Source organism: Mauremys mutica, chromosome 12 (assembly GCF_020497125.1).
Source record: "Mauremys mutica isolate MM-2020 ecotype Southern chromosome 12, ASM2049712v1, whole genome shotgun sequence".
NCBI classification, from domain to species: domain Eukaryota; kingdom Metazoa; phylum Chordata; order Testudines; family Geoemydidae; genus Mauremys; species Mauremys mutica.
The window spans coordinates 49393373-49410344 of NC_059083.1; the positions used below are offsets into that span (position 1 = coordinate 49393373).

The 16972-nt window shown below is 42.1% G+C and overlaps 1 protein-coding gene across 1 annotated transcript in view; it reads left to right on the top strand.

Moving 5' to 3' along the window:
• The first annotated feature begins 255 nt into the window (after positions 1 to 255).
• Positions 256 to 16972, top strand: part of LOC123345010 (olfactory receptor 5V1-like) — a 56505-nt gene continuing 39788 nt past the window's right edge. The window contains exon 1 of the mRNA XM_044981556.1: positions 256 to 278. The gene's annotated coding sequence lies outside the window, so the exon portion shown is untranslated. The remainder of the gene's footprint in view (positions 279 to 16972) is intronic.

The window sequence follows — 16972 nt, forward strand, 5'->3', positions numbered from 1 at the left end:
ATTCTCACCTTCACACCCCTATGTACTTCTTTCTTTTCCATTTATCCTTTGTTGATATCTGCTATTCTTCAGTCACAGTGCCTTACATGTTGAGGAATTTCCTAGCAGAGCACAAAACTATTTCTGTCAATGGCTGCATTGCTCAGATGTTCTTTATCCTCCTCTCAGGTACAGCTGAAAGTTCCATTCTCTCAGCCATGGCTTATGACCGCTATGCTGCCATTTGTGACCCATTGCGTTACATGCAGAGAATGAGCAAAAGGATCTGTGTTCAGCTGGTGAGTGGGGCATGGATCACAGCCTTCTTTTATGCCCTTCTTAACACTGTTTTTACTCTCAAGTTGCATTTCTGTGGCTCCAACCAAATCCATCATTTCATCTGTGAGCTCCCTCCTCTGTTACAACGGGCCTGCACTGACACCTTCACCAATCAAGTGGTGCTTCTTACTTCTTTTGTGATATTTGGGTCAAGCTCCTTCCTCCTCATGCTGATCTCCTACATTTACATCATCTCCACCATCCTGAGGATACGCTCTGCAGAGGGCAGGCGTAAAGCCTTCTCCACCTGCAGCTCCCACCTGATTGTGGTTGGCTTGTTGTATTTCACAGCTTTTTTCCAGTACACAAAATCCAGCTCAGTCTCTTCTGTGGTGCTGGATGAAATATTCTCCATCCAGTACAGTGTCTTGACCCCCATGTTAAACCCCATCGTCTACAGCCTGAAAAGCAAGGAGGTGAAAACAGCTCTAAGGAAAATGTTGGGGAAATTAAAGTTTCTCAAGTAATGGTGATGATCTTAAATAAATTAAATTACATATTTTTACATCAGAGAGCATAGAACTGTGGATAACTGGTGTTTGGGAAACTCTCAGCTCAGGTAACTGAGACAAACTGGGACAAAACCTCAGTTGGTCTAAATGAGTGTGGCTCCACTGAAGTCTGCGGGCCAGATTCCCAGATGTACAAGAGTCACTGGAGCATGGGGGACTGGATCTTGGGTTTCCTAAATCCAGAGTGAGTGCTCTGATCACCTGGCTATAGAGTCACTCACACATTTCCTCTATCTCCATAGCTCTTTAATCTGGCCCATTGACTTCAGGGGATCTATGGCTAATTTATGCCAGCTGAGATTCTGGCTAATTCTATAAAAACATAATCTCTCTTGATCTAGTAATCTCTGTTATTTTGATTTTTTTGACTAATTTATTGAAACTCCATTTATTATCTCTTATTGAAGTCTATACTACTAAAATCTCAAGGATTTTCAATAGTAATTAAGAAGGATAACATAATAAACATTGGAGCCAATGGGTTTACTCCCCAGGGAATTTAGGCTTGAACAGGAGAGTTAGAGAGAGGCCCAAAAAAGCGTATCCCGGTGGTTAGGGCATCCACATGGGTGGGGAGAGATTCCCTTTTTAAATCCTGTCTCTTTATAGGCACTTCAAGAGGGGCTGTCATATTCCAGGTGAGTACCCTGACCTTTGGCATAAAAGTTATGAGCTGTTTCCTCCTTCTAATTCCTTCTTCTTCCTCCTCAAGCTGCACCTTCATATAAAAAAGAAACAAAAACCCTTAGGTGGGCTTAGAGGGTTCCTAGCTGAAGCCTGGTCTACACTAGGCGTTTAAATCGGTTTTAGGAGCGTAAAACCGATTTAACGCCCAACCCGTCCACACCAAGAGGCCCTTAATATCGATATAAAGGGCTCTTTAAACCGGTTTCTGTACTCCTCCCTAACGAGAGGAGTAGCGCCAATATCGGTATTAACATATCGGATTAGGGTTAGTGTGGCCGCTGATCGACGGTATTGGCCTCCGGGAGCTATCCCACAGTGCACCACTGACCGCTCTGGACTGCAATCTGAACTCGGATGCAGTGGTCAGGTAGACAGGAAAAGCCCCGCGAACTTTTGAATATTTCCTGTTTGCCTAGCGTGGAGCTCCGATCAGCACGGGTGGCGATGCAGTCCGAAATCAAAATAAAAAAAGAGCTCCCAGCATGGACCATGCGGACGTGATCGCTGTAAGGGCAGGCAAATCCGTTCTATCAGCGCTCCGTTATAGAAGATGAAATTCAGAATCATTTTTAAAAATTCTCCAGACAGAACCCGGAAGTTCCAAGGGGCGGGGGAGGCTGCGGGAACAATGGGATAGCTAGGGAATAGCTACCCACAGTGCAACGCTCCAGAAACCGACGCTAGCCTCGGACCGCGGACGCACACCACCGAATTAATGTGCTTAGTGTGGCCGCGCGCACTCGATTTTATAAAATCTGTTTTACAAAACCGGTTTATGCAAATTCGGAATAGTCCCGTAGTGTAGACGTACCCTGAGAATGACCATCAAAAGGAGTTGTCTCCCTCACAGTCATATAGAGACTGAACTCTTTGACAGCTGCAGGGCTTATAACACACCCCACTCCTCAGCATCTCCCATTGACTAGGGAACCACCTATTATCATGTTAGAACATAAGAACAAATGAAAGACCATCCCAGGTCAGACCAACAGTCCATCTAGCGCAGTATCATGTTTCTGCCCATGGCCAGTGCCAGATTCTTCAAAGAATATGAACAGAACAGACACTTATTCAGTGATGCATCCCCTGTCACCCAGTCCCAGCTTCGGGTTTAGGAACACACAGAACATGTGGTTGCCTCTCTGACCTTCTGGACTAATCGCCATTGATGACCTATCTTCCATGAACTTATCTAATTGTTTTTAAAAACTGTCTCCAGCTCAAGAAAAAGCGAACAAGAGATGTTGTTAAAATGAAAGCCTGATTTCATATTTTACAATTCAAATGCATTTTTACTTCTTGTCTTTAATAAAAGTTTATAAGTAGAGATTTTTAATGGTGTGTTTGCCAAGGTACTAAGCAGACTGACGTCTCTGCAAAGCGAACTCTGAACCTTGTTTAAAACTGTTTAATGTGGGACAGTGACTGAGTTATGTGTCTTAATCCCTGAAACATGATGTTTAATATCCCTTCAAAATAGGTTGTCATAATTAATTATAATACCCCTGAATATTTGTCTTATCCAAACCTTATCTGAATATTGCTACATTTTTTGGTCTTCAAAGTATAAATGTGGCAAGAAGTTCCACGGTCTTATTATGTTTCTTCTTCATGCCATCAGCACATTCATGGAACACCCTCCCAACAGTGGTTCAACAAACCATCACCCTCACCTTGTGAAAATCCTACAGGAAGAAAGGGAGGAGGTCTCCAGTGAGTGGGCTTCTTCATTTCCCTATTGTGTTTTTTGTGAATCTCTTCTTCCCTACAGACATGATACTGCATGCACTTGACTGTTTAGACTAAATGGACATACTCCTACAGCCTGTCTGCATTCAGACCTCCAACTGAGGCTTAGAAGACTTCCACTTATAATCTACCTGCAGGACTGAAACTAATCAACATTATGCAAAATCCCCACCCTGCAGATACATTCACACTCGTGCTAGGAGTCGATACTCACATGTAATTTCAGTAAAATTATTCATGTGTACAACATCTTCACAGGAGTAACATTGTTGCTTGATTTTGCCATTATATGCCTATTTATATGACTATTTGTATTTTCACTAAACCTACCACACTGAAAAGTGAGATCTGCAAGATGTTAATTAGGCCTGCACTTTCACTGGGCTCTGAATTCTGGACATTGAGGAAGAGACAGGAGCAGATCTTGAATACAATGGAAATGAAAATGTAGAGATGGATACTTGGAGTTCCATGGATGGACCATGTTTGGAACTAATGAAGTAGGGAAAATATTATAGTTATAGAAAAGCTGAGGGAATCAAGGCATAGATGGTTTGGCCATCTGAAAAGAAAATTGGAAGAATATATAGGAAACAGGGAGTGAAACTTAGAAGTGGAGGGAAAGAGAAGGGTTGGAAGACCCAGAACTAGATGGATGGATGTCATACTAAAGAACATGATTAGCTGTAGAGTTTCCAAAGAATAGCATTCAAGACAGACTGGAATGGGGAAGAAGGATCATAACGAAGCTTACATCACTCTGCTGAACATGATTAGCTGTAGAGTTTCCAAAGAATAGCATTCAAGACAGACTGGAATGGGGAAGAAGGATCATAACGAAGCTTACATCACTCTGCTGAACAAATTGCCCTATATCAGCTCTTGAAATCATAAAGTGTCGTGCTCTCTTATTTGTCAACGTTTGATTTTGCAAAGGGACACATTTCTGTTTAGCCAAAGTGAGTAGAAATGCCTCGTACTTGTGTGAACCGTGCAGATAACTTCTGCTATGTTTGTGGTGAAGTGACTTTTGCATCACAAAAGCACAGTATAACCACTATGGTTAAGAAAGCCTGTCACCTTTATTTTGGCTGCAAAATTGGAGATCAGGACAAGAGGCGGGCCCCACACATATGCTGCAACACTTGTGCAACAAATCTTCGCCAGTGGTTGAAGAGGAAAAGGAAATCTATGCCTTTTGCAGTGCCAATGATTTGGAGAGAGCCAACAGATCATACCAGCAATTGTTACTTCTGCATGGTGCCTCCAGTTTGGAAAGGTGTGTCAAAGAAGAAAAAGTGGACTGTGCATTATCCAAACATTCCATCAGCTATACGCCCAGTACCCCACGGAGAAGGACTGCCGGTTCCTGATGCACCAGAATCGTTCTCACTTGAGTCAGATGAGGAAGAGGATGAAACTTCTGGTCCTGAACCATCAATGTCACAGGACCCACATTTTCTCCCATCCTCCTCTTCTGAACCACACCTCATAACACAAGGTGAACTGAATGACCTTGTCAGGGATTTGGAACTACCCAAGAGTAAGGCAGAGCTGTTGGGCTCCAGACTACAGCAGTGGAATCTCCTGGCAGGTGATGTTAGGGTTTCCATGTTCCGTGACCGTCAAAAGGATTTTGTCCCATTCTTCTTCATGGAAGGTGATCTTGTAGCCTGCAACAACATCGACGGTGTGATGGCAGCCCTCAACATCATTCACGATCCAGATGAGTGGAGACTGTTCATTGATTCAAAGACGAGTCTTAAAGCTGGTTTACTGCATAATGGCAATGTTTTGCCATCAATTCCTATTGGTCATGCAGTCCATAGGAAGGAAAACTATGACAACATGAAACAACTTTTGAGGTGCATAAACTATGACCAACATCAGTGGCAGCTTTGTGGCGATTTGAAGGTTGTTGCTCTCTTGCTTGGTCTGCAGACTGGATACACAAAGTACTGCTGTTTTCTCTGAGAATGGGATAGTCGTGCAAGAGATTCCCACTACATCAAGAAAGACTGGCCACTCCAACAGTCATTGGAGCCTGGGAGAAAAAGTGTTTAGCATCCACCACTTGTTGAATCAAGGAAGATTTTGTTACCACCCTTACACATCAAGCTGGGTCTGATGAAGAACTTTGTCAAGGCCATTGACAAAACACAAGCAGCTTTCAAGTACCTCCGTGGAAAATTTCCAAGGTTAAGTGAAGCTAAGATAAAGGAAGGTGTCTTTGTTGGTCCTCAGATTCGTGAACTTCGAGATGATGCATTTGACCATGCACTGTGTGGCAAGGAAAAGACGGCATGGAAAGCCTTCCAGTTAGTGACAATAAATTTTCTCGGAAACAACAAGACAGACAACTACAGGTTGTTGGTGGAAAACCTCCTCAAGGCATACAAAAGCCTTGGTTGCAACATGTCACTAAAGATACATTTTTTGCACTCTCATCAAGATTTTTTTCCACCAAACTGTGGAGCAGTGAGCGACGAGCACGGCGAACGATTTCACCAGGACATTGCAACAATGGAGAAACGCTATCAGGGCAAATGGAGCCAATTAATGCTTGCAGACTATTGCTGGACAGTGACAAGAGATGCTCCATTTAATGAATACAGGAGACAAGCCAAGAAGCGCCGAGTAGACACTGAATAGGACTAAACTATGTACATAATAGTTTTTTGCCTTTTGATTCATAATAAATTTTAGTTATATAACCCTTTTGCTGATATTTAAAGTGTTACATAAACAGGACAGGTGAAATATTATCATGTAAAGCAACCATAAACACATGAAAAGATCTAGGTTTACAATTTATGATTAAAACTCTACTATCTACACAATATACATAGACATCAAATGTAAAATCTTAAATACCTTAGAAACAGTAGCCAATCAGTTGTTTTAATTGTCATATTTGAATTCAGCACATCAAAATACATAATAAATAGCACATTTTATCTCTGAAGCAGACGACTTCTCAAAAATTGTAGACTAGTGTTACCTAGTCAAGGTCTCTTAAAAGAGCCATACTGGAGAAGTCAATGACAGAGAGTCAGGAGATGATTTTGGTTTGAGCTGTGATATAATGACCTTGAAACCACAAGAAAACCTCTGGGTAGGGGTTGAAGGACAGCTCCTGCCAAAGCCCTGCACACATATTTAATCTCATCTAATCTCATACTACACTAAAAGCTAAATTAATTTGACTTCGCTCTTAAATTACAGGAACACAACCTGTCTGATCTGCATTCTCTTGGCCTGCCCAGATTCTCCTGTGTGTCCGTATAACTCTCAGTGGGTTACTCCAGTGTGACCCAGCCTGTTCAAACTGTTTTCAGTGTCCCCCAGGCATCATGCTACAGCCTTTAAAACATTGACTCACAATGTTCATTAAGGCTGCATCTAGACTATGAGCCAGAGGTGGGATTCCCAGTTCATTGAGCTAGCATTCCAAAATTAGCAGTGTAGCAGTAGTATCATGGACAGCTGTGAGTGGAGGCACAGACTAGTTTCACTGACTAGAAACATGTATGAACCTCATGGGTATGTATTTGACATGCCTAGTCCATGCCAACACGTGCCACTGCCTGTACTACAGCAGCTACATTTCTATTTTGAGTGAGTTACCTCAATGAGAGCTACAATGAGTGAGTCTGCATAAGCTGGGAATAACACCCATAGCTGACTTATAGACACACTAAGTGTAAGGTGTTAGGCAACTGTTGGAAAGGGCTTCCTCCCTCTTCCCCTAGGGAGGTAGGTTCTAGTTCCTAGATAAACCTGTTGGGTGAAATACACATTCCATTATGTAATACAAAAAGCACCATAGTAGTGACAGATCCTGAAACAATCTTTACAATTACTAAAGAGAAAACCCAGGTGTCACACTTGATAGAATGTTACTGAAAAGTTCCTAGAGTGACCAAAGGATGTTACCATCATGTTTATAGACTTTGTCGCTGGTTTTGACTCACTGCATCAATCAGTGCTGTGGATACGGCTTCACCATTGTGGGGTGTATGAGGGCTTAGTGTGCCAAATAGAGGAACAGTACTATCAGGGCCAGTGCAATCTATTAGGCAATGTAGGTGGTGGCTTAGGGCGCTGACATTTGGGGGGCGGCAACCGCAGCGGCCGGATATTCGGCCACTGTGGTTGTCGGCCGAATTTCTGGGGTGGGACCTTCTGCTGCCTCTGTCGGGGGCACCATTTTGAGAGCGGGAGCTTCCACTGCCTAGGGCGCCAAAAAGGCTGCCAGCGCTCCTGAGTACTATGGTACACTGACTTGTGCGAGGGTCAATGGTTGTATTATAGACTGGTTTTCTGTAGAATCAGGGATGCATCAGGTATGTTTCTCCAAACCTTGGTATTTAATGTTATAATAGACTATCAGATGACAAGACTGATTGTGGCCCAGGTAGAGGTGTACTATTTAAAGATTCATCTTGAGTGGATCTTAAATACGAGGATGATATTACCTTATGTCAAGGTTCCTTCCCCACTCTGAACTTTAGGGTACAGATGTGAGGAGCTGCATGGACACTTCTAAGCTTAATAACCAGATTAGATCTGGTATCGCTGCCACCATCCAGAATTTCTGAGTATCTGGATCACTCCCTTTCCCCCCTGTTATAAACAGATAGTTAAGGGTTAATGTCTCTTTTACCTGTAAAGGGTTAAGAAGCTCAGTAAACCTGGCTGACTCCTGACCAGAGGACCAATAAGGGGATGAGATACTTTCAAATCTTGGTGGAGGGAAGTCTTTGTTTTTTGTTCTTTGTTTGAGGGTTGTTCGCTCTCGGGACATGAGAGGGACCAGACATCCATTCAGGCTCTCCAAATCTTTCTGAATCAGTCTCATGTTTCAAATTTGTAAGTACATAGTCAGGAAGGCGTGTTAGTCTTCTGTTTGTTTTCTCAAGCTGTAAATGTTTCTTTTGCTGGACAGATTTTTACCTCTGTTTGCTGTAACTTTGAACCTGAAGCTAGGCGGGATTTCTCTGGTTATATAATTTAAATACCCTGTAAGCATCCTGATTTTACAGAGATAATTTCTACCTTTTATTTTTCTTTAATTAAAAGCTTTCTTTTTAAGAACCTGATTGATTTTTCTTTGTTTTAAGATCCAGGAAATTGGGTATGAACTCACCAGAAGTTGGTGGGAGGAAAAAAGGAGGGGGGATGGTTAATTACTCTTTGTTTTAAGATCCAAGGAGTTTGGATCTGTGTAAAGCCTCTCAAGGCAACCCAGGGAGGGGAAAGTCTGGGGGGAAAAGGAGGGGGGAATGGTTAATTTCTCCTTGTGTTAAGATCTAAGGGATTTGGGTCTGTGTTCCCCAGGGAAGGTTTTGGGGGGACAGGGAATGTACCAGACACTACTTCTGGTTGGTAGCAGCGCTATCAGATCTAATTAAGCTTAGAAGGGTACATGCAGGTCCCCACCTTTTGGACACTAAAGTTCAGAGTGGGGGAGGAAACCTTAACACCCCCCAAAAAACCTTCCCCTCCCTGGGTAGCCTTGAGAGACTCCTCCACCACTTCCCTGGTAGACACTGATCCAAATCCCTTGGATCTTAAAACAAGGAGAATTTAACCATCCCCCCTCCTTTCCCCACACCAATTCCTGGTGGATCCAGATCCAACCCCCTTGGATCTAAAAACAAGGAAAAATCAATCAGGTATTAAGAAAAATTCTTTTAATTAAAGAAAAGAAAGGTAAGAGAAAACCCTCTGCGAGAGATTAGCATACCAGCTACTCTCAAAGACAACAGATTCAAAACACAGAGGATGTTCCCCTGGGCACAAATTTAGTTACACAAAAAATACCCCAAATTTGATAATTCCCTTAATGGTACCAAGACAAGTTACAAAGAAAATAAACGTAAACCTATTTATCCCTTTCTAAACTTACTACTCTGATAAGAGGCTGGTTGCTTGATCTTTTTCACTCCAGCTAAAACTGAAACTCTCAACAAAGGAAAACTTCCCTCCTTCCCTCCTTTCTTTTGAAACATCTTGTTCCCCCATTGGTTCCTCTGGTCAGGTCTTTTGGAAAAAAGCAGTCTTGCATGGAACGCCTCAGGATGGTAATCCATTCTACATGCCACCATAGCTGCATTATCGTGATGTATATCTCCTGCTGCTGATTTATACAATGTGAACAGCTTCATCTGGAGAGCCTGAGAAAGCCCTGCCCTGAATTGCATTATAGCCCAAAGATAAAGCACTTTTCTTAGAGATGAGAGAGCTAGCTTCAAATCTCTGCTCCACAGCAAGCAGAAGTGAAAAGTGAATGAGTTTCTCCCACATCCGAATACCCCAACCAATAGACACAAGTTATTAGAGTGAGTGCTAAGGGTCCATATGCTGGGCTGTCAATTTAGACTTTGTTTTTCCCCTTCCATGAAAATATTTGGTGAATAGATGTCAAATCTGCAACTAATATGAGGTCAATCAAAACTGTTAGTTTGTTCACAAAAAAAAAATGTTCTGAAAAATTTTGTCCAGCTCTACACACTATAACTCCTCCTTTCTCTCATCACCTATTTTTTCCTGCAACCTCATGCAATCTATTTACTCCATTCTCATTATGGCTAGCATCTTCAAAGGAGCGTATGGGAGATGAAATGGTTTGTTGTCTAGGTGTCTAGCTCCTAGGACACTTTAAAAATCTGAGTCTGTGTCATAAACATACAGCTAAGTGTAGCATAAAATCTCTCTTTACCCTGTAAGGGGTTAACTCCTCTTTTACCTGTAAAGAGTTAAGAAGCTCAGGTAACCTGGCTGACACCTGACCAAAAGGACCAATAAGGGGACAAGATACTTTCAAATCTGGAGGGGGAGGGGCTTTGTCTGTCTGTTGTGTGTGCTTGCCGGAGACAGATCAAGAAAGCAAGCAATCCAACTCCATTAGTATTAGTAAGTACCAGCAAAGGAATGCATTAGCTTACTTTTATTTTGGCTTGTGATTTCCTTTGTAGAAGGTTTTGTAACGTTGAGGTTTTCCCTAGAGGGGAGATCCTCTATGATCTTGAGTCTTTTGTTATTCTGTAAAGTACTTACCATCCCAATGTTATAGAGGAAATTCCTTTACCTTTTCTTTAATTAAAATTCTTCTTTTAAGAACCTGATTGATTTTTCATTGTTTTAAGATCCAAGGGTTTCTGTCTGTGTTCACCTGCCCCAATTGGTGAGAATATATTCTCAAGCCTCCACGGGAAAGGGGGTCTAGGGACTTGGGGAGATATTTGGCAAAGTTAGGGCTTATTGGAATCAGATGAGGAAAGGCTCTTTGCTCCACTCCCAGGGATAACCCTACCTACCTTGTCAGATTTAAGTGTTTGTAGTAAAGAAGAGGTGATATCCTGACCTGGTGTATTGCAGAGGCAGATAGAGAGACTATCTACCTACTTATTGATTTGTCTGTTTAAATTGTAGCCCTGAGGATTAATCTGTTGGTCTGTATAAAATGTCTTTTTGATAAAGTGTGTAAGCTGCATAGATTAATAGAAATTTGCAATAAGCTGTAATGCAAAGATACCTAGAAGTTTCTAGGCCAGACATCCTGGCCTATTTCCTCTGTGACGCTGACAGCAACCTTTAAGACCCTTACTCAGAAAAGTAATAATAGGAGACAAACCTACGCAAATTGTCTAGGGACTTTTCGAATATCTGCTAACCTTTCACCTAGTTAGGTGTAAAAGGAGAGTTTTTCTGCCCACAAATGTAACACGTACACCCGCAAGCTACTATATAGCCGTTATTAGTACGCACACAAAAGGTCAGCCAATGAAAACAGGTACCCTCACCTTTCCATGGGGGAAAGACAAATTTGGGCATAGGAGGAAGGATTTCTCCCTATAAAAGGTGTGACAATCCACCATTAGGCAGGCGATACACCCATCCTTCTATTCTCCATCGCCTCACCCTGCCTACACCTACGAAAGCTGTCAACTACTGATAAGTCGTAGTGTTCTGTCCTTTCACAGATGTAAGTATGAAATAATTCTTAATTTCTACTTCACCTCTAAAGCATCTATGCTAAGAAGGGTTTAATTCATAGCCAGTTTCTTGGTAACTCCCTCTAGCAAAGGTGTGAAATCTTCTGAGTGCTCTTGCTGCAAAGTGCATTTAGAACTGTGTAATATCATATCATATCTCTTAAAGAACTGTGATATTTTGCAACTTTGTAATCTCATACTGCTTTTAACATTTTACATTTACTTCTTGTTTTATTGATTTTAAATAAAAGGTCTTGTTTGACTAAACTCTGTCTCAGTGTAATTCCTGTTATACCCCAATCTCCTTGTATTAAATTCTGTGAAGCCTGATTCAAGACGAACTTTTATCTTCTGATCACACATATTGGCGAGCCATACCCATATTATTAATATCTATCAATTATTACTAACATTACTAATTAATTAGAAAATTAATTATTAAATACAACTAAATTAAATGGATAAATTCCACTGTCCCTACTAACCCTCCCCAAATCAGGCTACAAAATAGACTAAGAAAACAGAAAGAGAAAACCACTGGTCAGAATGATCTCATCGTATTTATGATCCAAATTGAAAAGTCAGCTGAGTTGATTCATATTTTTTTCTTCCTTTTTAATCTTATTTCATCCTTTTCATTCCAAAGGATCAGATTCTCTTCCCTCTCCCCTGCCTTACCTAATGGGGTAAGAGTCCCATTGACTTCTACCTGGATGCAGCAGTCTGCTCACTCAGAGACAAGGTGGGTGAGGTAATATCTTTTATTGGACCAGCTTCTGTTGATGAGAAAGAAGAGTTCTGTGTGGCTCAAAAACAGAAGTTGGTCCATTAAAAGATATTACCTCACCCACCTTGTCTCTTGAATATTCTGAGACCAAGACAGCTACAACTCCACTGTATGCTCACACAGAGTGAGTTGCATCACAGGGGCCATGGATGAGAGCATATCTACTACTTGAATAATTCATCTCTCTATCTCTCTCTCTATCTCTTTTTCAAGGCAGCATTGAGAAAATTGAGTTCATTTGGTGCACGACAGCAGTAGTTTCTTTTTTTTGGAGAGTCAGTGTGTATGTGTGTGTGTGTTTGTTTTAAGGGAATGAGTATGTTCGGGGTAAGGCATTATCTGGAGAAGACTCTTAACTTTATTAAGAACATAAGAATGGCCATACTGGTCCATCTAGCCCAGTATCCTGTCTTTCAACAGTGGCAGGTGTCAGGTGCTTCAGAAGGAGTAAACAGAACAGACCAATGTATCAAGTGATCCATTCCCTTTTATCCAGTCTCAGCTTCAAGCAGTCAGACGTTTAGGGACATTCAGAGAGTGGGGATGAGTCCTTGGACATCTTGGCTAATAGCCAATTACCCTAATTAACTCAATTAATTCTTTTTTTAACCCAATTATTATTTTGGCCTTCACAACAGCCTGTGGCAATGAGTTCCACAGGTTGACTGTGTGAAAGCTATAGCCCTCCCCCCGCCTTTTCATAGTTTTGCAAACGGCCAGTAGGTGGAGGCAGAAGCCTCCACAAGGCCTCACGTACACAGTGCCTTGAACTTTGTAACTAATCTTTCTGTTTCTGTCAGAGACAGAGAAAGATTCCGCTTCAAGCCAGACTTTCTTGAACAGATAACGGTGTTATGGGGATTGACACCCACCAATGAAGTGTTAACACGGCATGGTCTTTGTCTGAAAGTGTATAGAAAGCTTGTGAAACTTGTGTGCAGTAGAGTCTCTTGTATTAATTACAGAGCTCTCCTTTCATCTGCAGAATAAAGCATTTTTTCCTTATCCCTGTCAGGCTGCGGACATACAGTCCACGGTCAGGCTTATTTTTATCTCTCAGTCAGCTCCGGACATTAAGAAGTGGCTGCAGCAACTCGAAGGCGCTGAGGGAAAATCCCTGGAGGAACTGGTAAGCGTAGCCACCTGTGTGTATCACACAAGAGATAAAATTCAAGAGACCAAACAGGTGAGAATGCTAGCAGCCCTTGTGAACGCGGGGAGCGAAAGACAAGGAGGGAGGTGGGGACCCCCGCAAGTGGCAACCGAAGGCAGATCGGGGGGGGGGGGCCAAGCCGTGCAAATGATGTATACCATTACTGTAAGCAACTTGGTCACTGGAGGAGAGAGTGCCCAAACGGATGTACCGGACAACAGCCCCGACCTTGATATCAGATGGAAGTAGAAAGAACAGACGCTGTCAATAATGCGGAATGATGGCGACCCGGGGGCCCACTTGTTACTTCCTCAAATGACTTTACCACTTATGTTTGTTCCTCCACAGACCCCCAGGTCCGTTTAACTCTGGGAGGAACCACTTATTCTTGTCTTTTGGATTCGGGGGCTGCCCTTTTCACTGTTATTGCCAAGCCAAAGGAAGGAAACCTCACAGATAAAAGCATTCCGGTAATGGGTATAGGCGGAAAGCCATTTGAGTGTTCTGTATTGCAGGAGGCTGCTGTAGAAATCTCTGGTGTTTCAGCCTCCCATGCATTTTTGTTAGCTCCTGACAGCCCAGTTAATCTTCTAGGCAGAGACTTGCTGTGTAAATTACGTGCTCACATTTTCTTTTCAGCTGATAAAATCATTCTCAGGTTGCCTCAAAATCAACTCCCCCAGCTATGTGCCGCATTAACCCAGGCTACCGAGGACCCGATCCTGCCTGCGAGCCCGATGAACCTGCCTCAACGACTCAGGCGAGAGGTACACGCCTCCCTCTGGGGCGCTTCCAAAACAAACCTTGGCACTCTCCGGACAGAGCCTGTGCAAATAACCCTGAAGCCAGACAATATCCCATCCTACAAAAAGCTCTGCTTGGTCTCCGGAATCTTATCAACACATTCCTACGGTTGGGAGTGCTTATTCGTACTTCATCCCCTTTCAACACCCCCATTCTGCCTGTTAGAAAACCTGACCTGGATCCAGAAGGAAAACCGGTATACCGATTTGTGCAGGACTTGCGTGCAGTGAATACAGTTGTTCAGGCTAGGCACAATGTGATACCTAACCCTCTCACAATTCTGACTGCCATTCCAGAAGACAGACCCAGAGACCGGGAGAGCAGAATAACTGACCTGGACTTGGCTACCACAGGGATATGTTCGAGTGCGAGAGCGTAGCACTTGGATTCATTACACCCGAGTCAAGCTAGCCCCTAGGCCGGGGCCAGAAGCAGACGACTTCGGACCTCGAGGGGAGCCCCGCCAGCTCTTCCCACCGCGACCTGGGAGAGCCTGAAGCAGACGATACCTGGAAGGCTGAGCCTCTCGAGGGACTAAAGCTCCTGTTCGGACGGAATAAGCCCTGAGACTTTTACTGACTATGGATTTCTGGGTGGTGAGACAATGGTTGCTTGCTTTTAGTTTGCCCTTTGTACATGCCAACCCCCACCCAGCGGTTGAATCCTTGCAGCGACTGATCCAGAAGTGGCTTTGCAAAATAGACGTGTGTTAGATGCTATGAATGCTGAAATGGGGGGTGGGAAATGTTGGGGAAAAATGTTGTTTTTATGTTAATCACTCTGGCTTAATTGAAAGGGATTTATAAGCTATTAAGAATGCTGCTGTTGTATTTCATGCTGTATCTCTTGATCACACTTTTAGTTTTGAGGACCTCCTCCCAGACCTTGGGTCTTGGTTCACTGACCTTTTCCGTACAACTGTTAAATGGATTGTTTTCTGTCTATTCTTCCTATATGTTAGTTGGATGATGATTCAATGTGCAAAATGTCTGTGTACTACTGTAACCAAAAGCTCTGCTGTCCGTAAGACAACCCAATACCTGTCTCTTCAGCTTGATCGTAAGTTACGTAACGGGCCTGACAATCTGAGCTGGGGGGGGGCCCGGGAAACCTCACCCGGCCCGGACACGGAAGGCATTGACAGATTGATAGCTCAGATTGTAAGGCCCGAATGGGGGAACTGTGAAAGCTATAGCCTTCCCCCCGCCTTTTCATAGTTTTGCAAACAGCCAGTAGGGGAGGCAGAAGCCTTCACAAGGCCTCCCATACACAGTGCCTTGAACTTTGTAACTAATCTTTCTGTTTCTGTCAGAGACAGAGAAAGATTCCGCTTCAAGCCAGTCTTTCTTGAACAGATAACGGTGTTACGGGGATTGACACCCACCAATGAAGTGTTAACACGGCATGGTCTTTGTCTGAAAGTGTATAGAAAGCTTGTGAAACTTGTGTGCAGTAGAGTCTCCTGTATTAATTACAGAGCTCTCCTTTCTTCTGCAGAATAAAGCATTTTTTCCGTATCCCTGTCAGGCTGTTATTGGCTCTCAGCTAGGCAGACCCGATATTTCGGTAACAACTGTGTGTTATGTGAAGAAGTGCTTCCTTATGTTTGGTTTAAACCTACTGCCTATTAATTTCATCAAGGGACCCCTGATTTGTATATTATGTGAAGGGGTAAATAACACTTCCTTATTCACTTCCTCCACACCATTCTTGATTTTATAGGCCTCTGTCACATTCCCCTTAGTTATCTCTTTTCCAGGCCAAACTTTTCCAGTCTTTTTAGTGCCTCCTCATATAGAAGCTGTTCCATACCCATAATCATTTTTGTTGCCCTTCACTGTACTTTTCCCAATTCTAATATATCTTTTTGTGAGATGAGGCAATGAGTACTGCATGTAGTGTTCATTGTGTAGTCTGGAAAATCTGAATTTTGAAGTAAAATATTTCATTTTTTCATACGGAAAATCTAAACAAAAATTTCATTTCAATTTGACCTCTCAAAATGAAATCATAGATTTTCTTTCAAAATGTCAAGCTGAAATAAAAAAAATTGAGTTAACATTTCGATTTAAAATTACAAAATTACTCATCTCAATGTAATTTAGATCAAAATATTGACTGAGAATGAAATTGACACTTCAAAAAGCTGGCTTGTTTCAATAAAAAAGGACAAAATGAAATGTTTAGCTATTTCTACATTCCAATATTTTATGATTTTTCCTGTCACAAAAACATTGACATTTCAACTTTCTGTCCTATTTTGGGTTTAAAACAAATGATGAATATGGAATTTACTGGGTGATGGAAATTTCTTTTGCTGACCATCTCTAACATTTGTACAGAACCGAGCATGACAAGGCCTTAATCTCACCTAATTATAATATAAAATAAATAATAATAAAAGAAGAAATGGTATTTCCAGGTTCTTTATTTGTTATATTTAAGTCCTTTGGGTCATGGACTTTGTTTAATTTTATCTGAAGCACAAAGACTAGAAGTTGGTTGGTGTTTAACAGATGCTTGATAGCAATAACCTTCTGTAATTTGAGGAAAATAAATGGGCAGATGTATTGCAGAGATTAATATATTAATGCACATAAAGTATTTTTGACAGGTCTCTGGGGCAAGGATGCTACTGAAGAACAGTGCTCTCTTCTTGTAATGTCATTATCTGTGACACAGAGCCATAAAAATAGCCATGCTGAGACAGACCTGCCATCTAAATCCGCTATCCCATTTCTAACAGTGACAAGGAACAGATGTTCAGAGGAAGATTCAAGAACCTTACAATAGACATGATATTTAGTATCCCTTTCAGTAATGTTATCATAATTAATCATAATAAATCTGGATGTTTTTTCGTACCCTATCTCTTTTTGAATTTTGCTACATTTATGGTCTCAGTGTATCCCCGTGGCAAGGAGTATCAAAATCTAATCATGTGTCTTCTTCATACCATCTG